Source organism: Gopherus evgoodei, chromosome 1, assembly GCF_007399415.2.
Source record: "Gopherus evgoodei ecotype Sinaloan lineage chromosome 1, rGopEvg1_v1.p, whole genome shotgun sequence".
Classification (NCBI taxonomy): domain Eukaryota; kingdom Metazoa; phylum Chordata; order Testudines; family Testudinidae; genus Gopherus; species Gopherus evgoodei.
The window spans coordinates 248519765-248537431 of NC_044322.1; the positions used below are offsets into that span (position 1 = coordinate 248519765).

General features: G+C 41.5%; 1 protein-coding gene across 6 annotated transcripts in view; it reads right to left on the reverse strand.

Annotated features, from left to right (window-relative positions):
* PTPRO (protein tyrosine phosphatase receptor type O) overlaps positions 1-17667 on the reverse strand; it is a 235512-nt gene that overhangs the window by 49425 nt on the left and 168420 nt on the right. The window lies entirely within an intron of this gene.

A 17667-nucleotide genomic window follows, 5' to 3' on the forward strand; every position in this document is an offset into this window, starting at 1 on the left:
AGACTAACACCTAGAATTGCACTAGCTCTGCATTGTTTGCAGGTATAGTTGGTTGGAAAACTGAAAAGCTTCCACATAAGAAGTCTTAATTCAAAATCTCTCAGTTGAAAAATGTTGGAAGTTTCAAACCAATTTGAAACACAAACTTTTTTTCAACTCTACATTTAAAAATGGACCTAAAGATTTAGTTTAAACTTAAAATTTTTCAACTTCTTTAAAAAAACTGAAATGAAATGACATTTTAAGTGAAAAATAAGTGAAAATTTTCTTGTAGAATCTAGTTTTCTACTTAAAGCCATTTCATTTCATTTTCTGTAAACAAAACACACCTTTGAAGTCAGAACAAAACTGTTTAGTTTAAGAAATATTGATTAGAAACAGAAGTTTTCACTTTGAAATTTCCTGTGGGAAAACTGATTATTTTTTTTAAATCAAAATTGCCATTTGCCTGCAAAACAAAAACAACTTTAGTTTAGAAAAACACTGCCCCCCATCCCCAACATATTTTCAACAGGATAACTTTCTGTACAAAAATGTTGACCAACTCTATTCCCAGGATGAAATTCACCACCACGCAAAAGGGCAGCACAAAGCCTGTGCATCACTTAAGTCCTCAAAATAAACTTTAAGGGAAAATTAAGTGGAGTAGAGGCAGTGAGGTGAACTCCAATGATGCCTTAAAACCACAACTGAGCCCACAGTGACTTCAATGACACAGTGTGGGTACAACATAGTAGCATATTATTCAGTGTGCATAGTATATTTTTTGGGAACTACATGATGAAAAAAAACTGTGTTCTTGCACTTTGTAAAGCCATTTAGACCCATGCAAAGGGAGTTCAGAGTGAGTTTAACACACTACCATTCTGATACAATGCTTTTTACACTCATTTCATATAGGTGTGAATGTCTACACAAGGCACAAGGCTGTGGAGAATCAGAACCTAGACTATTTTTTAAGTGGCCACAGGATGTCACTGTTGCTGTCACAAATGTAGCTGAGCATATACATTTTATCTTGCATTTGACCTTTTGACTCTCCTAAGAGGAGGACAAAGGTTTTTGAAGTGGAAATTTAGGATGGTGGCAAACACAATTTTAAGCAATTTTAATAGTATTTATTATAGCACTTCTTCTATCAAGTCCCTCTCGAAACCCATTTCTTCCATGATGCCCACAACAAATGCATTTAAAAAAAATTAAGACATCCCCCTACTCTGGATTGCCCAGTGCATCCTATTTTTATGTTTGAGTACAAGCTTTCCTAGGAAGGAACTGTCTCTACTTGTGTAATGAGCAATCCGAGTGCATTATTGCAATGAAATAAATGAATAATAATGGTAATAATTCTCTATTTCTCTCTCAGCACGGACAAGATCATTTGTTTCCTGTTTTGTGCGCTTTTAAAATGTTAACAGATTTATAATGATGAAGAAGCAAGATATGTAAAAAATAAACACATAAGAAAGAGGCAATGAAAACTACATATGAAGGAACAAAGGACAACTTCCAAATAAGAACAGACATGACTATACTCAAAGCACATGGTGGCCCAACGTCTTAGACCTATACATGTTGCACTTTAGCATGATATTTATTACTAACTAGCTTCAAAGTGCATTCTGTCCACCATCTAGATAAAGAGCTTTATATTTTAATATGAACATTTTTGTTTGTATTTTTAAATCCCACTGTTGATATCAGGTGCCATTAAAACCTCATTAGTTCCCTACTTTGCAGTGTTTGTGGTGTCACGTCACATATAGTAAATACAGCAAGGTATCACAGTTGCTGCAAGTGCCTGGGGTACTGAATGAGGGGGGTTATAAGTGGTGCATTTACTTATATACAGTCTTGAAGCCTCACAACTCGTCCTCCCCAACCGGGGACTTCAGACCAGAGGTTGCTGGAAAGATCTATGTCATCTAGTCATGTTTTTTTTAAATACGTTCCAGCTGCAGTAGATCACTTAAACAGCAATCCTGCAATGAGCTCCATGCAGGCATTAATTTCAGCTGGGGTCCACAAAGATGCGTCACTGTCTGCATGGAGCCTGTTGCAGGATCTGGGCCCAAGACCTGTGATTATCTTTGTGTTTTGGTGTAAATGGTATGTTGAGATTTCCAGGCTACAAGGTTTAGCCTCTCAGCAATAAGAGAAGCACACAAGTTTGGTTGTAATAGCAGGAAAGGCAGAAAAGGTGAGGCTTTTTCTTTAGAACATCAGGCTCAAACTCTGGAGAGCAAGTAATATTGTTAATGTGGATACAGGAAAGGCAAAATTGTTCAATAAATATTTCTGTTCTTTATTTGGAAAGAAGCAGGATAATGTATTCATATCACAGGAGGAGGAAGTGCTTTCTAGTTCATTTGTAACTAAGGAGGATATTAAACTGCATCTACTAGGAATAAACATTTTTAAAGCAGCAGACCCGTATAACTTGCACCCACGAGTCCTAAAAAGAGTTGGCTGAGAAGATCTATGGCTCACTGATGTGAATTTTTAATAAATCTTGGAATACCAAGGAAATTCCAGAAGAGTGCTAATGTTGTGCCAATATTCAAAAAGGGCAAGCAGGATGACTGGGTAATTACAGACCTATTAGCCTGACATCAATCCTGGGCAAAATAATGGGAAAGATAACACGGGATTCAAATTAATTAAGAATTAAAGGATAGGAATACAATTAATGTCAGTCAACATGGTTTATGGAAAATAGGTCTTGTTGAACAAATTTGATTTCAATTTTTGTATGAGATTTCAGGCTTGGTTGATAAAGGTAACTGCCCAGATACAACACACAGACTTCTGTAAAGGCATTGGACTTAGTACCACATGACATTCTGATTAAAAATTAGCACTATACAGTATCATTAAATCACACATTAAATGGATTAACTGACATTTCCAAATGTAGCTGTCAATGGGGAATCATCCCTGAATGGGAGAGTTTCTAATGGGGTTCTGCAGAGATAAGTACTAAGCCCAATCCCATTCAACACATTCATCAATGATCTGGAAGTCAATATACAATCACTGCTGACAAAATGTGCAGATGACGCAAATACTGGTAGAGCATAATAACGATGAAAACAGGGCAGTCAGATAGAGTGATCTGGATTGCTTGGTAAACTGGGCCCACTCAAACAAAATGAAGTTTAATATAGCCAAATGCAAAGTTATATATCTAGGAGCATGAATGCAGGCCATACCTACCGTGTACATACCTACAGCACAGGGTATCCTGGAAAGCTATAGCTCTGAAATGGATCCTGGGGTCCACAGTGTACAAACAACTCAAGACATGTTCCCAGTGTCATGCTGTGACAAAAAGGACTAATACAATTCTTGATTGTATACACAGGAGAGTAGGAAGTAGGGAATGATTTTACCTCTATATATGGCATTGGTGAAACTCATGCTGGAATATTGGTTCTGGAATACATTTAAAAAGGACATTGAAAAACTGAAAAAGGAGTGTACAGAAAAGAGTCACAAAAATGATGTGAGAGCTGGAGGAAATGCATTGAGAGACTTAAAGAGCTCGAACTGCTTAGCTTCTCAAAAAGAACATTGAGGGCTGACGATTACATTGTATAAGGGAGAAAATAGCGGGTACTAAAGGGCTCTTTAATCTAGTGGAGAAAGACATAATGAGAACCAATGGCTGGAAGCTGAATACAGACAAATTGAAATGAGAAATAAGGCACACATTTTTAACAGTCAGAGTTATTAACCATTGGAACATATGACCAAGGGAAATGGTGGATTCTCCATTTCTTGCAGTCTTCAGGTCAAGACTGAGTGCCTTTCTGGAGGATATGTTGTAGCCCAGGGGTCAGCAACCTTTCAGAAGTGGTGTGCTAAGTCTTAATTTATTCACTCTAATTTAAGGTTTTGCATGCCAGTAATACATTTTAACATTTTTAGAAGGTCTCTCTCTATAAGTCTATAATATATAACTAAACTATTGTTGTACGTAAAGTAAATAAGGCTTTTAAAATTTTTAAAAGAAGCTTCATTTAAAATTAAATTAAAATGCAGAGCCCCCCGGACTGGTGGCCAGGACCCGGGCAGTGTGAGTGTCACTGAAAATCAGCTCGCATGCCGCCTTTGGCAGGCGTGCCATAGGTTGCCTACCCCTGCTTTAGCCTAACACAAGTCATTGGGCTCAATACAGGAGTAACTAGATGAAATGTAATGTCTGATCTTCTGGATAATCACAGGCCAAGATGATCTAATGATTCCTTCTGGCCTTAAACTCTCTGAATCTATGAACTCTATGAAAGTTCTTGATTTTGAAAATGATTTAACTCAAGGGAGAGAATATGCAAGAGGTTTATTCATTTGTTTCAGATTGTGTCCACGTCTACTAGATAAAAACTTGATCCATTTCTCCACTAAAGGCACTGACAGTTTTTCCTTGTCATCAATGACAGCTGGACACAGCCCAATGGCACATGAAAATTTGTAGTAATCCTTTCACGGCTGAGATTTGTTGCATCTTCTGAAAACACCATATTGAAGAGTCTGGAACCCACTAGGGCACTTGCACTTTAGAATCTGTCCTTGAAGCACAGAACAAAGGCACGGACAGACATATTTCTTCCCTCATGCTTGACTGAGTATATTATGTAGCAACCAAATGGTTAAAAAGTGACTTCATTACACTGACACAGAAAATGGGTAAGAAATGTTATCAAAGAGTATTCACAGGACTCTGACAGTCACTATTAATTTTACAAGTCATATGCCCAAAAAATCATTGACAATAGAGTGCAAAGTAGTAAGAGCAGATGTTTCTGGATGGGATTTTGGCATTGACTTCAGTGCAGCCAGGATTCAGTGATTATTTTTGTCTGACAGCTAAATCAGGCCTATCTATATTAGATCTCCTACAAGTGGTGCTCACTGAGCTGCCTCTGCAGCACCATCTCCACAACTCCCTCACCTAACCTCCAGACCAAGCAGAAGTGCCTGAACAGTCGGGAGTGGGTGGAAAATAGATGGACTGATTTTAGTGGCAAATTTTTATTGCTCTGAGCCCAGCTAGGAGAAAATGGGTTCTATCCTGTGCAGGATCAGAATTATTCATTGCTCTCTCATCAGTTACACATGTGCACTTGATCTACACAATGGTGCTCTCCAGACTGTGCAGAAGACATCATTTTGCTCTACAAAATGGCATCCTCCACGTGGTGTGACTTCACATGCACTAAATGTGTGAGGTCAGAATGCAATTTTGTAGAGTAAAATAGTGTCTTCCATGCAACATGACTTTGCAAAAGCTCCAGAACACAGTGTTCTGGTGCAATCTGTCTCCATACACCACCCCACAGGAAATCCCGAAGTGCTTGTCCCTTCACTGTCCTCTATCAGGCTGATCCAATCAGTAATGTGCTCCTGGTGCTATTTATTTATTATTGCATTGCTTTCAGTGTATTTTACACTACTCTCCAAATGTTAAATTCTCATTGAAGAATCCTTTGCAGATTTCAAAATGTCACACGACTGCACACTGCAGAAGTTGTCTGGGAGAGCCAGAGGTTTGGATATTGGGGTAGGGATCATTTGGGGTTTTTTACATCCAGGAAGCTAGGGGAAATGGGATTTGTTTTCAGTATCCAGGTGGCAATGGAGATTTTTTTTTGTCATGGGGAGAAAATGCATATTTTCTTTCCCTTCCCGTGTGAAAAGTTGATTTTGATGTGGTTTTAAATTTTGGAGGGGAAAAAAGGGCATTTCCTCATTTCCCACCACAGCATCACTTGACAGCAGCTAGATAATTAGAGCTGGTCAGAAATTTATTTTCTCTTTCTGAAAAAAATCTTGCTGATTTTTTCCCCCACATCAACATTTTCTATAGGAAATATTTAGTTGGTTTCAGACAAACACCCAAAAGGAAATCAGACATTTTCCATGAAAATTTTTGGGGGGGTCAAAAATCCAGTTTCCCCAGTTTTCAGTTGGCACCATGGATGGCCCTGTGCTCCCCACCTTCAATATCTGCCACTACATCAAAAAATGACAAATGAGCACATTAGCTTGATTTTTCTGCTAAATTGAACTTAGAGGTGTTAACAGTGGAAGTCTGATGAGTATCAAACAACATTATTTCACTTCTGATCCTTTTAGCAGAAATATCAAACTCACATGCTTGTCATTGTTGGAGACAGTAGCAGGTTCTGACTCAGGGTACTGCAGTAATTCAAAGGTAATTCAAAGTACCCAAAGTAATTCAAATTTTGCTTCTGCCATAATATAATTTTTATTTCAGAGGAACAGTATCTTATTATTAATTATTTGTATTGTGATGGCATGTTGAGGCTGATAAAGAAAGCCGACCCCAGGCCCAAAGGCCGGGTCTTAATCAAGTTAATAATCAATATCAAGGCCTTAGGCCTCAATCACACTAACATATAGCAAAGTAAAAACATTGATTTTATACTAACCCCCCTGAGGCTCATTTTCTGATTTCACTATATTATACACTACTATTATGTTACTTAATGCTGCTAAATCACAGAATGCTGCTATAAGGGGTTAAACTGACATAAAGTCCCTTAAAAACCCCATCTATCACTGCCAAAATGAACTAACAACTGCTGGGTTACTGTAGTTTATCAAGCAGCTTATGCACACAGAAAATTAACCTCTAATAAACTTGGCCAAATATGCATTTTGGGCCCAAGTTCCTCAAATTTGCTTGAAAACATAGCTGCTGACACTGCAAGTAGGCGAAAACCAGGTGTCAAAGTCCTGACATTAACAAAAACCCGTATAAAGGGGAAGTTGCAAAAAGCAGGCTTGCAAATTAGCTCATAACCGGTATAGTAATGGTAAAAGTTTTTGCAGATGGTTAAAAAATGTCATTGTATTAACCAAATATGGTATCCTCGGATGTATAAGCTCATATGGTAATTTGCGGTTTTAAGCTATATAAACCCAGGTATTATTGCTGTAAGGTAGAGCGACTTCCCTCTTGCTAGAGGTCCTGTCGTCTCTCCCTGCATATATGCTTGTAATCTATGATTAATCAATAAAGGAGCCTCAGGCTGTCTGATCAACTCAACTGACTGGTGGTCAATTTCCACGACAATTTGGTGCGCTGGCCGGGAACCCACAAGAGGGCTTCTCCTGGATCGGAGGACCGCAGGCAGTCTCCTTCCAACCCCCGGGCCCAATTAAAAGGTAAGAGACCTTTTGAAATCTCTATGGGGTTTGGCAGAGGACTGGTCTGTAAGCTCCGGTTTGGGTAAGTCACAAGCTGGGTTCGAACTTTTAGCCATCAGACAGACCAGATGCCCTTTCTCTAAGGTTTCTAAGATTCCAAGGTTTTAGCCTTTCCAGAGGCTCCCGTGGTTTCAAAGGTACCGCCGACAACCCACGGACCGCGCTCCTTTTGGTCCGGAGAGTCCTGATCCAGGCGTGGATCAGGGGTCCCCTTCCTACCAGGTCTGATGGGGATCCGGGTTTAATGTTTCAGCGTTCCGTGGTTTCGCCTTGACAACTGTGTCAAGAAAGTGCCTACGTCTGTATGTGTGAGGGCCGAGCGGCCAGAGTGAATGCAGCTGTGGGATGACGCCCTGAGCCTCCTGCGAAGCGAAAGCTCGTGACCAGGAGTGTCTCGAAAGCAAGCCCCACAGCTGAGCTTCTGTGTGTGAAAAGATTGTGAAGCTTCCCAGCTGGCAGGCCTTGGTAAGTGGCTAGCCTGTTGGGTGCTTGTGTGTTTCCCCGTCCCCTTTCCCTTCCCTTCCACAACCTATGACCCTGTGACCGCTCCTCGAGCACTGTCCTTACAGGACCGCAGAGTCCCTATTTTGCCCACTGGAGCCATAAGCTCTCTTCCCTTCTCGGAGAGGAGGGAAGCCCCCAGGAAAACCGTACCGCTAAGTCTGTAGCTTCAGAAGCATCGTTGGCTTAAGGCTGGTGCTCTGGGCTGACGACAGGCGTGCGGGAACCGCGGGTTTTCTGGAAGGAAACCCGTCCCATCCTCTACCTCTTTCCTTGTAGGTGCCTGCTGTTTCAAGGCAGGTCAGTAAGAAAGCCTACTCCACCCAGTATTCCCCTGCCCAGGGCAGGTAAAGACGCCACCGGTGTTAGAACCGTGGTAATCCTGATTAGCGATCCCCTGGTGTGAAAGGCTTGTGGCTAGTGTGAAAGAGGGCTGAAGTGAAGATGGAGTCTGGTCCAACAGGCACTCCTGCTGCTTATATGTATGTGCACCGTGGCCCGTCGACATGTAAATATTTGCAAAAGTGGAGCTGGTATACCAAAGATGACCCAAAGCTGCAATTTCCTGTAGAGGGCAGTTTTGACCTTGACAGGATCGTGCACCTCCGGGGTGCCCTTCTTGCCAATTCTGTGGGACGAGGGCAGTTTAATGCTTATTTTGAATGGTGTGATGAATCCCAAGCAAGGGATCAAAAAAGTACCCAAGAAAAGTTTAAAACTCAGCTTAAAACATGGGAGAAATTCAAAAAAGAACCCCATCTCTCTTTGATAGACGAAACTTCCCTCAGCCCATCCAAAACATGCCTAAAACCGGCTGCCCCAGAAAAGATCCACCCTTCACCGTCTTCTGAGGAACCAATCGAACTGTTCACAGAAGATCGGCAGTGGCCAGATGCTCCTAATCCTACTCCTATTCCTCCTCCCTATAATCTAAGTAATCAGGATGGCTTCCCTTGGAAAAAGTCTCCAACCACAAACTCCACAGCCAGCCTTAAAAATGAAGGAACCCTTCAGGATTTTTCCTCCTTATCTTCCCCGGGTTCTGACAAGCTGACCCCTTCCCTGACCCCTTCCAGTGAAGCCTCATCACATTCAACTTTGTCGCTAAGGTTGGTGGACGCCCTTGGGGCTATAACAACAACAGGGGAACTGTTAATAACTAAATGGCAACTTGAGGCAAGCAAAGAAGGTGTAAAATGGGAGGAAGGGGATATAAATTGGGAAAAGGTGTCTCCAGACTCCCCGCTGTGGCGGTTGTCAAGTACCATCGCCGAAATAATGCAGTTTATGACATCATCAGAATATAAATCCATTCTAGAAAATCCCACTCCCGGTTGTAATCTTGCTGCCCTTCACACTCGCGGTAATGCTTTACTGCGTAAAACAGCATATATAAAACCCCTGCCAGGGACCGTTAATAATTTTTCTCTTCACCAATTGCCAGGCCAAGGAGGGTTAGTAACAGTTCAGGCCCCTGGTCACCTGGTGATCTTTACAACCTCGTTAAAGAGTTTCCAGAAATCAGGGAAGATCCCGTTAAATTCCAGGAACAATTAAGAATAATAATTAACTGTTACAACCCCTCATATGCTGCTATACACCAGCTATTATCAGCTATAGTGCCCAAAGAGACCCTTACTCGCCTCTATGCGAGGGCAAATTGGCCGGATGACCCCAGTCAGATGTCTGAGGCCGATTTGGTCCAAAGAAGAAATAACCTAATTACTGAAGTTCTCAATGTATGCCCAAGAAAAATGGACTGGGCCAAAATAAATGCCTGTAAGCAAAGTGAGGGAGAAAATCCGGCTAGCTATATGGAACGTATAAAGCAAGTGTTTGAAAGGCATTCGGGGATTGAAAATGCAGAGCAAAAAGCCACGCAAGCGGTAGTGGCGGCCTTTGTGCAGGGACTCTTGCCAAAGGTAAAAGAGCGGTTAAAAAGCAATGTAGTGAATTGGAAAGACAAGAATTTAAAAGGAATTCTGGAAGCTGCACAGCATTTTTACTGTCAGTTAGAAAGAAAAAAGGATAAAACAGAGTCTAAGCTTACGGCCTCAGGTTTCCAAACGATTCAAAATTCCCCTGGGGAAAAACCCAGGAAAAAACCAAAACAAGCAGTAATTGAACCTTATAACCCCCTGACTAATTCTAACCCCATGGTTTGCTTCTGGTGTGGGCAAAAAGGACATTGGAAGGCCAACTGTCCACAATTAGGAAAAGTTCAGTGCAGGTATTGTAAAAAGGAGGGACACCTTCTCAAGGATTGCCCTATTCGACCTGCTAGACAATACCCGCGGCAGGAGACAATACCTCCTTTTATTCCACTGCCCCCTAATAGATGGCTTCCCTACCCCCAGCCGGGTGGCTACGAAAACTTCTAGCTCTAAAAACACAATTTCCCCATTTTCTTTTCTAAAGTAAGTTGTAACAGTAGTAAAGGGTGTTCCCAAAAATTTAGTGTACATTAACCCAACTGGTGTGTATCTGGGGGTGCCTGATCCTGTTCACAATAAAGAAAAGAGACTAACCCAGCCCTTCCTCGTTGCAACAGGAACGGTTGGTCACAGTCTCTCCCTCTGTGTGAGCATTGTAATGCAATTGGGCACCTTGGATCTGCACAGTTGGCTGTGATTTATCTGAACCCGGTAAGACCACTTCCCATAGTACAGTCAAATTTGCAAAATTAGCATTGCTATTGTCTTTCTTTAAATATAGTAAAAAGGGTCTATACGGTATCCAATTTCTCAAAAAGGGTCCTCGTTTAAAACACAATAATAGAACAATGTCTGCAAATAGCGCATCAAACCCAACCGTACAGGTCACATACGACCTGATCCCCCTGTCAGATGAACAGCTGGTGGGACTATCGCTAGCGGATCTACGTGGCTACCTGTGGGGCCTCCCTTGGGAGGAGGCAAAACAATTAAAGGAGCGCCGGCGCAAATTAAAAAATCGAAAAAATTCAGCCAATTGGCGGAAAAGGCACCTGGACCAATGGGGAAAACTAGAAGAACAAAATACGTTACTAAAATGGGAGGTACAAAAATTGGCCCAAGAAAATGCGCTCCTACGTTTGCAACTAAAGGCCCTGCAGGACCAGTCCAAGCCACTGCAAAACTCTGCCGCTAACATGGCCCCCATTAAACATGACAACTCCCCAAGCTGTTCCTGCTCTCTTAACTAAAAGCAAAACACAGCAACTTTCAAATTCTAGACTTACTAAGTATAAAATGCTTCTTTTAAAATGCTGTGAATGTTACTTTAGTCAGGTGTCCAGTACTAAATCCTGCTTCCCTTCTCCCCATAGCAACCACATGGAAAACCCCATAATTGCTTATCTATAACCACTGAATTTTCTGCTCCCAGATCTCATCTGTACAAATATTCCCCTGCAAAACCCAAAGTTAATTTGTTATTTGTTATGTAAAAGGTTCCTGTTTAAAAAAAATGCGGAAGAAAGCTAGTGACAGGCTATGCTGGGTACAATCAACAAGGTAAACATTTCTCTCTCCCTTCAGCTTTTAGTGTAGCTTAAGTTGCTAAAACTGTTTGCTCTTATTTAAGCCTATTGCTTGGCATATGTTCTAAAGTAGTACATCATTATAAGCAACTGTGTAAATATAAAGGATTTCATACTTCTACCAAAGCCCCTATTAGCCATGGCCCATATGTTAATGCTCTTTTATCTGTTTTATACTTTCCCTCTGCTATTGCTGTGGTTAAATGTGCAGCCCACCAAAAGTCCCATGGCAATGTTACTCGAAAAAGTGCACTGGCGGACGCCTCCGCCAGGCAAGTGGCCCTTTTCGGGTCTCCGGCTCCTACTAAAAATATTTGTTCTTTATGTGTCCCAGCCCATCTCCTTAGTTGACTCATTGCAAGACTTTAGTACATACGCGGGAGTCAACACCAGAGGAGAAGGGCGGTTGGGACGAAATGGGTGTTCTCCACACCTTGTGGTGCACTCCAGATAGTCATCTGGTTGCGCCCCGGACTTTGATCCCCTACCTTGCTCATGTGGCCCATGGTTTGGCCCACGTGAGAAAGGGAGGGATAATTGCATCAGGGGTGTGGCAGCAGTGTGGCATTGGTGTGCCTCAAAACTTTAATCATGGCTCAACAATATTGTAATCCTTGCCCTATTTGTCTGGCATACAACAGTGGAAAACCAGTCCAAACTAAACCTATAGCTCTCAAATTAACTTTATAAACAGTGCCCTGCTGGCTTTGGCCCAGGTGGACATTTATGTAATAAATAACACAATGCGTAATTATCTCCAGGCACTAATAAAATGTGTTAAGTCTTTTTAAATATAGTAGCTCTGCTGTTTGCTAAAACCAGAAGACTGGGTGTATATGAAGGTCCACCAGCGAAAGACTTCCCTGGCTCCATGCTGAAAAAAATCCTTATCAAATCCTGTTAATTACCAACACTGCTGTGAAGTGCCAAAAATTGACTACCTGCCTATGTTCCTCACGACCCAAGGAACCTTTAAACTCTGCTAAGAAAACAACCTTTCCACCTGAGGACATAATAAAGCCTCTAAGCAAGCAAGGTGATTGTGCTAGTAACCTCTCCCTTGCCGCCTCACTGCTGGACAGCTAAGTGAATTAAGACTACGAAATCTTGAAAAATAGCTTGCGGAAGCTAGCCAAAACTACCTGAAAATAAGACTTTTAATGTTCCTTAGCCTCTCCTCTTTAATAAACTTGGAATGAAAGTGAAAAAGTAATATTTTCTAAATATTTTTCCAATTAGTAGCCTTACTTGTAAGCTCACTGCTGACACCACTAGTAAATAACCAAACATATACCCACAGGACTTGTCTAACCACGGGAATCTCTTTCTACTTAGAGGCTATTTCAGTAACCGAAAACATAGCCTGTACCCTGTTATAGTATTTTCTCTCCCATATAACAAACCTATAGCCTCCAAAAAAGTATCCAAGTGAATGCCCAGTAGTTGTGGTATGGTTCCCAAGGGGGTTCAAATGAACCTACTTAATGTCAGGTTATTCCAGAACTACTAGACGAATCCCATCCTTCCCTTGCTCCCCCACGGCCTCCCTTTAGTTAAGCCTCCCGTAGTAACTCCATCCCTCAATATCTCAGAAAATCATGCCCGTTCCGAGACAGTGGCCCAGACCCTCCTCCTCTTGTGATTTGTTTTCCTATTAACTAACCAAGTTAATTTTCTCCTTGCAGGGTCAGGTATATGAACAATATGTTAAATGGAATGCATTTGGTATGGTGTATCTTAGTTACCGTAATATAACCTTTTATGTTACTTATATAGGAAAACCTGACCAAGCTAAAATTTACATAAACACGTGGGACACTGACCATAATATAGACCTCGTGTTAGTCCCAGGTACATGTTGGCCCCTTACTGATGAGGGCCCCGAATGTTTTGTAGCTACGCATGCCACCAGGACTAATGTCACTGTTAATAGAATATGTTTAGCCACTGTAGGATTTGTTTGTGCCCAGGATATTCCCATTACTGCAAATCTTTCTTGTACACTACTTCAATATACTCCTCCACATTCAATTAACACCACATTGGCCAAAAAGAGCATTCAGGCTCAAAGCCAACAATTATGGTATAAGCCTAACGAAAAACCTCACTTATCCGGATTCAAGTGGACAGTTCTAAATGCTACTTTGGGAACCGTCCATTTCTCCCTACTCCTCACTCACTTTCAAATTATTAGCACTTATTCTAGTTGCTCTAAGGGTGCGGCTATCCGTCTCATGAAACAGCAAGCTCGACTTACAAAAAATGGGAAAAGGAAAATATTGTTGGCACTCTGCTGCATGGTGCTGGCACTGAAAAAGAAAAAACATTGTCAACACTCTGCTGCATGGTGCTAACACTGCAGCATCAGCATAAACTATTTACAAAACTAAAAACACAAGGGTCACTTAAAACAACTAGACCAGGCCACGGGGTTTGTTTCCGGGGCTCAAATTTCTGAGGAAAAGGCCGGTATAGGCGCACTCCATACTATTTCGGCACTCAGTATTGTTACCCAGGACCTACTTAAGCAAATGGTCCACCAGGTTGCCACATCAGAAAAGGCATTGCAGTGGGATCAAGCGTGTTCAGAAGTACAGGATTATTTTAACACTATCCTTTTTCTCCTTACGCAAGAATCTTGAACAGCAGCGTTGGCCCACTGCCCTTACCAATACAGCTGGTATACCCCTCGATTTGTGGCCATATAAACACATGTGGAAGTTCTCTAAATGGAAGTGTTGGCGCTCACAGTGTTCCTTCCGGGCTTATGTACCTGTAAAAGGATTTTGGGCCCCCACTTATCATATTCTTCCAGGCCCTTGGGGTGGTTGCTTGTGGGACTGGGTAATTCATCGAGACGTTTGAAAAATTAAAACACCTGGCGGTCCTAACCGCTTCTTAATTGGCGCCCCGGCTATAGCCCCTGACCTTTGGATAGGTCTAGGTGATCTTTGGACCTATTGGCCTTTACAGCCCCCATAGCTGCAATGTTTTAAAAAATTGCAGCCAGGGGAGGTAGTGACTGTTCATCACCGAGTATGTTGGGAAGGTCTTGGTACTTTACAAGACCTAGCCTCCCATGACCTATTATCCGCTAACAGCAGTTGCGTTCATGTTAATTCCTCAATCATACACAATGTGGCTTTTAACCTCCACACCAGCTCAGGTACTCACAACATTTACTGGCCCGCAAAAAAAAAAGGATTATCAGGTTTATTTGGAATTTCAGGTTCCTTTTGACTAGACCTCTGTTGTCCCTAACCGATTCCACTCCTTGTTATCCCCCCTACCAGACATTCAATCTATTTCACATTTGCAAACCCAAATTCACTACTTGGAAACTGTGTACCAGGAAGCTTTAAACGCTCTTCAAACTGTTCATTTAGTCTCTACCCTTTGTGTTAAAGGTGATGTTCTGTGTCAGTTCACAAAAAGTTTTCAGTCACCCCAAAAAACACCCTTGGTATGTATGGCTTCTTTTCACCATTGGTACAATTACCTTTGTATGTATTTGCTGTTGGTGTTGCTGTAATTGCTTGTCACATTGTATTTGCCTTAGTACAACTTCCCATTCCCATCCCCCACCACAATTGGTCTCTATTAACCCTGTTAGAACTACACCGTATTACACACCCACCAATGCCAGTGATGATATTTGTGTTACTTTCGACATTGAGACCTCTTCCAGCGCTCCCCAGGAAGGTAATCCAGGCCAGGAAACAGTAAATCAGCAATTAATTGAACACATTGCGCAGGAACTTATGAATATTTCAAATTTTAATGAAGTGTTTGCTGCTGAGGGCAACCCGGTAGCAGCAAACAAAGGAGGGAATTGATAAAGAAAGCTGACCCCAGGCCCAAAGGCCGGGTCTTAATCAAGTTAATAATCAATATCAAGGCCTTAGGCCTCAATCACACTAACATATAGCAAAGTAAAAACATTGATTTTATACTAACCCCCCTGAGGCTCATTTTCTGATTTCACTATATTATACACTACTATTATGTTACTTAATGCTGCTAAATCACAGAATGCTGCTATAAGGGGTTAAACTGACATAAAGTCCCTTAAAAACCCCATCTATCACTGCCAAAATGAACTAACAACTGCTGGGTTACTGTAGTTTATCAAGCAGCTTGTGCACACAGAAAATTAACCTCTAATAAACTTGGCCAAATATGCATTTTGGGCCCAAGTTCCTCAAATTTGCTTGAAAACATAGCTGCTGACACTGCAAGTAGGCGAAAACCAGGTGTCAAAGTCCTGACATTAACAAAAACCCGTATAAAGGGGAAGTTGCAAAAAGCAGGCTTGCAAATTAGCTCATAACCGGTATAGTAATGGTAAAAGTTTTTGCAGATGGTTAAAAAATGTCATTGTATTAACCAAATATGGTATCCTCGGATGTATAAGCTCATATGGTAATTTGCGGTTTTAAGCTATATAAACCCAGGTATTATTGCTGTAAGGTAGAGCGACTTCCCTCTTGTGAGAGGTCCTGTCGTCTCTCCCTGCATATATGCTTGTAATCTATGATTAATCAATAAAGAAGCCTCAGGCTGTCTGATCAACTCAACTGACTGGTGGTCAATTTCCACGACAAGGCCATAACAGATATCAGAGCCTCATCATGCTTTACCATGTACACACGAATAGTACAATATGTTCCTTGCACTGAAAGACTTACAATCCAACTAGACAAGACAGAATAAGGGTGGGAGCAGAAAAGAGAGGCACTAAGGGATCAAGTGATTTGTCACAGAACAGGTCAGTGGCAGAGGCATGAACAGAACCCAGCTCAACTGAGTGTTGGTCCATCCATTCTAATATTTTGGAAGCAAGATATTGAAATAGATGAACCAATGGACCATCCCCTCCCATATCCTGCTTCCAAAAGTAGTCATTAACTTAAGCTCTGGGGGAGGCAACCTTCTCCTCCTTTAATACATTTTTGATCCACCTGGACATTTATGTACTGCTGCACAGTTGGTCTGCAAACACTCCATCTGAGCTTGTATAATTATTATTATTAATCATCCTAAAATTACACAACCCTTGTTGAAATCCATCCACAGTATTTCATTAGGTTTTTTAAACTGGAACAACTTTTTAAACCTATTTCTGGGAGGTACATAGTGTTCCCAAAGGCAATATATGTTTACTTCAACCCTGGAAGTGTTACCTAAATGGTGATGGCCTTGTCAATGGGAGTTGATGGTGCTCAGCATCTCCGGTAGTTGCTCACCATCTTGGAGAACTGAACCCCAAGTATCTGAGTGGGGAGTGAAGGGGCATCAACAACAGTCAAGGACCCATTGGGAGACAATGAAGCCATCTGAGGATCTGGCTCTATGTGATTTGTCCAAGGTCATAGAGGTAGCCTCCCAAGTGTCAGTCTGGCGCCTTGACCCCAAAACTATCCTCCCCGGACCCATCCCCTTGCAATGAACAGAGGCAACACTTGCCAGCAAAGACAAACTGGGAGTGTGAAAAAATTGTAGCACAAAACATGGCCAGCCTCATTTTGCACTAAAATAAACAACCCTACAGCATAACTATCTATGCTGTAATAAGTGTCACATAGCAATTTAATGTGTGTGAACTGTGGGGTGTAGACTTAGATACCATGAAGGGAAATGAGGTAGGGATAAAAAAGGAGGACTTGGGCACAGTAAAAACATAGGGAAAAATATACTTTGTTTAGTTTTAGGTCCTATAGTAACTGAAATACATTACATTTACAGAAGCTCCCTTAGCTGGTCCATAATAATATAGCTCCCAGCTAAAGTGGAATCCAGAGTTAGAACAATCCTTTGTCTTGGCTGAATGGGCAAGTTGTGTGGGCCTCTGATATGTTTCCTGATTAAACTTGGTCTTTGGCTTAGGCAGAGGCCTGCTTTAGCCTGGAAGCCCACAGGCTTGTCATAAACAGATAGCTAAGGGTTAATGTCTCTTTCACCTGAAACACCTGACCAGAGAACCAATCAGGAAACCGGATTTTTTCAACTTTGGGTGGAGGGAAGTTTGTGTAAGAGGTCTTTTGTCTGTCTGCCAGCTTTCCTCTGAGCTTTGGAGAAGTAGTTCTATTTTCTAGTCTTCTGTTTCTAAGTGTAAGGACAAAGAGATCAGATAGTAAGTTTTATGGTTTCTTTTCTTTGGTATTTGCATGAATGTAAGTGCTGGAGTGATTTGATTTGTATTCTTTTGAATAAGGCTGTTTATTCAATATTCTTTTAAGCAATTGACCCTGTGTTGTATCATCTTAATACAGAGAGAACATTTGTATTTTTTCTTTCTTTTTTATATAAAGTTTTCTTTTAAGACCTGTTGGAGTTTTTCTTTACTTCAGGGAAACTAAGTCTGTACTCACCAGGGAATTGGTGGGAGGAAGAAATCAGGGGAAAGCTGTGTG